Genomic DNA, 3782 nt, shown 5'->3' with positions numbered 1-3782 from the left:
AGGGGCGTGGCCCGGCCCCGCGCGGGACCGCAGCGCGCCTGCGCCGGGGCCGCCGCGCCGCCGGGGGCGCTGTGCGCGGGCGGGCTGAGGGCGGCGGCGGGAGGGCTGAGGCGGCGCCCCGGGGCGGGGTTGGTCTCTGGCGCTGCCCGCTGCTAAAATACATAATCAGGTTTTCTTTGAGAGCATTTAGCTGCACATGCAAAACAGTAACTAGTTCTGTAAGTTTAATAGTTCGAGGATTTTTTTTTTCCCAAGCGTTAAAAGCGATTAGATGAAGACATTGCAGAATCACAGAATCAACAAGGTTGGAAAAGACCTCTGAAATCATCAAATCCAACTTATGATTAAATACTACCGTGTGAAACAGACCATGGCACCCAGTGCTATATCTTGTCTTAAACACCTCCAGAGGTGGTGACTCCACCTGGGCAGCCCATTCCACTGTCTAATCACCCTTTCTGAGAAGAATTTCGTCCTAATGTGTAACCTAAACCTCCCCCGGTGCAGCTAAAACTACATTAGTTTCACTTTTGTAGAGTACTAGTCACTGGGGTCACTCTATTATTCCCCAAATTTGACAAAGATATCCAGACTGTGAGCTTTATTATTAATATTCAGCAGGGAATACACTGGGCAAATTATAAATGCCTGAAATAATAGGGTCTCATATAAATGTTGGCGAAATGATGGTGCAAATATGTGACTAGAAATGAATCATACAAAACCCATAGCCAAAGCTACATGTAAACGGCCTGATTTTGCTGTCATTTATGTGGCACTCAGGTTACACAGAACATTTTGGCAACTCGTACAAGTATGTCATACAATTTATAAGAATATTGCATTCTGCCCTTCCAAAAACAGCACACAGCTCAGCAGACTGGCAGGCATGAAAGGGGCTGAATTCCTAGAAACAGGGTGGAGATCAAGTTAAAGGAGCAGGCTTTGCCAAAACAAGCAACTTCAGCATAGTCCTCGCTTCCAAGAACGAACAGAAGCCAAAAGAGGCGGGCAAGGCTCAGTGTGTGCCACCATTTAGACACATTACCTTAAGCTCCCTACTTCTGGCACATTTAGGTCTGTTACCTCAATTAATGCTAATCATAATAATTCATAGAAATCACAGGATGTGGGAGTTAAAAGTGCCTAGACTGATAGATTTTTTTTAATCATACACCAGGTTTTCTACAATTGGCACCATTTCCTGTAACAGCATACTCCATTTTCAGGCAACAATAGCTTCAGTCCATAATTCTTAAAGATGCTATATTTCTTGCCTCAATACAGGCCCACATCTTATTACTGGATGTGCAAGTCCTGAGGTTGTGGTTCCTTTTGGGGACCTAGAAGATTGTAATTCCCTTCGTGGGTCAATCTGAGCAGTTGTATATTACTGTTTCTCTCCTTTCAGATCCTTAATGACATGGCAGGGATAACAAAAGTCACAGAAACAATGGGAGGCTAAGGAAATGCATAATGTGTTCTAATGCTATAATTAATGGACCACATATGTAGCTAGGTTTTAAAAAAAAAAAAAAAACACCATTGTTCTTACACTCTTTACCCAAGTGTGGGACTTTATACCATTAAGATCTTAAAAGTTGGCATTTTTATCTTGTTCTACACAAATTTTACTAATATCCCACCAGATCTTCTGGGTTACTTTATACTTGCATAAATAGCCGGTTAGAAGAAAAAAAAAACCACCTTCTGCTCTCTTTCTTTAATCTCACACCACCATTCACCTCATGGATTTCTTTTAATTTTTGGCTGAATGTTAATTTTTCTTTCCAATAAAATTGAATTAAATGAGAAACACTGTTCACATATTACAACTTTTTTTTTTTTTACAAATTCTACATTTGATATACTTGTGCCATACAAGCTGTAACACAACATGAATAATGTTCTTGAATAACTGAAAGTCTGACACATAAAAGGTTGGTTGAATTAATTTAAGACAATATCCCTTTCCATTTAAGTATAGGTTCTCTTTCCTGGTTATGTCTAGCCTGATTAGGGAGACAATTCAACTCTTGGAAGGAAAATAAAGAAGAAAAAACCAAAACCATCATTTTCATAACACATGTGCTCCTGGTACAGGAGTGACGCATATGGTCAGCACTGCTTACGTCTTACTGCTAACTATATAATCCATGTAAATATTTATCATACAGCTATTATCAGTGTAAACATACAGCTTAGTCATATGTTGACCCATAACGAAAAAGTGACATTGAGATCTTTGCTTAATAACAGAAGGTTTAAACATGTTTTAGAAGCAACAGAGCAGATTTCAGAATACCCACTTTTTCCAAGGGTTATACAGAGGCTTTACAGCATGTAACAATTGCAAGAAACACCCTGCTATGAATGCATAGATGCAAATTAAATCCATATCTGAAGTTTATTTTTCTAATTAATGCTGGGAATCTGATAGCAGCACATTTGAAACACTGTTTATGTTAATCTTGAAGGAACTAGTTAGGACTAGCCTGCAAATGTAAGAAGAATGCTGGAGTGTAGTTATGGTAAAGAACTGTGGCTTTCCCAGACTGTCAGTACATGACAGTGTTTACAAAAAGCAGAGCAAGAGAGAAGCGGTAACCCAGAATTTGATATACCGAATATTATGCGTCTGTCAGAAAATTAACAAAATACAGATGATCAAAGGATCAGTTTAAACATGTTATTAGTTTATATACACTGCTACCATTCTGGTTCTGAAAACATCATAATGCCTTGGAAACTGTGGGGACAAGCCCTTCTGAGAGAGACAGATGGAAATAAGATCTGATAGTGAATGTTTTGTATGAATTCAGGGCTTACTCTTCCAGAGTCTTTGATCTGAAATTAACTCTGTTTTTATCACATAGTCCACCTTTACTAGCTTCTTCTTTGCTGGCAGGTTACTTTCTCCAGCTGCCAGCATCACTAACACAGTAACTTTATAATACAACATGGAAAATGGAGGGAAAAATAGAGATGCTTTCTCTCCAACTTACAGAGATAAAATATATCCTGGAGGTTCTTGATTTGTTCATGTAGACTCCCAGAAGATATAGATGAAACAACCGGATGGAAGCTAAAGGAATGTCTTGATCTTAATGTGGGCTGAAAGAAACGGACCAACATCAAAAAGGTTTCCCAACAGTTAGAGCCAAAGGCGTCTGATCAGATGATCAGTCATCTCCTGCTTATCCGGATACTTCCATGCTGCAGTGAGACACTTCAGTTAAGCCAAAGCATTTTGAAAAAGCTCAAAAGTCTGAGCTGCTGTATATAACCAGATGAGAAGGCAGTAGACCAAAAGGCAATGTTAAGGAAATGAATGTGTAAACTGTGCCAAGAAGATGGTACCAGGCAATCCTTCTATGCAACTGAAGAGCTTTCTAAAAAGGTGTCAAAAGCAAATAGAATAGGATGTGACATCACTGACGACAACAAACTATAATGTAAAAAATTATTTGGTATGAATTAACAAAAGAGTAATCTACTGTCATCTAAAACTGATTTTAAAAGCTGCATATACAAACATTTATCTTCCTTTTGCTTGACCACAGGAATAAGAAGTTGTTACTGATAATAATACTGTAGGCAGAAAATATTCTGTTGAATACAGTTGTTTGGTTTTTTTCAGTGGCAGCATAATTTACATCTCATCATTCACAGTTTATAAAAATCATGAAGTTAAAATATATTCTGCTGCTGGAAGGGAATTTTTCTTAATACTCTAGCTGTTAAAATTTTGTGATTATTTCCCATTTCTATACTGCATTCAT

Source organism: Taeniopygia guttata, chromosome 9 (genome assembly GCF_048771995.1).
Source record: "Taeniopygia guttata chromosome 9, bTaeGut7.mat, whole genome shotgun sequence".
Classification (NCBI taxonomy): Eukaryota; Metazoa; Chordata; class Aves; order Passeriformes; family Estrildidae; genus Taeniopygia; species Taeniopygia guttata.
The sequence above is the reverse complement of the archived record's forward strand: the minus strand, read 5'-3'. Positions refer to the sequence as shown.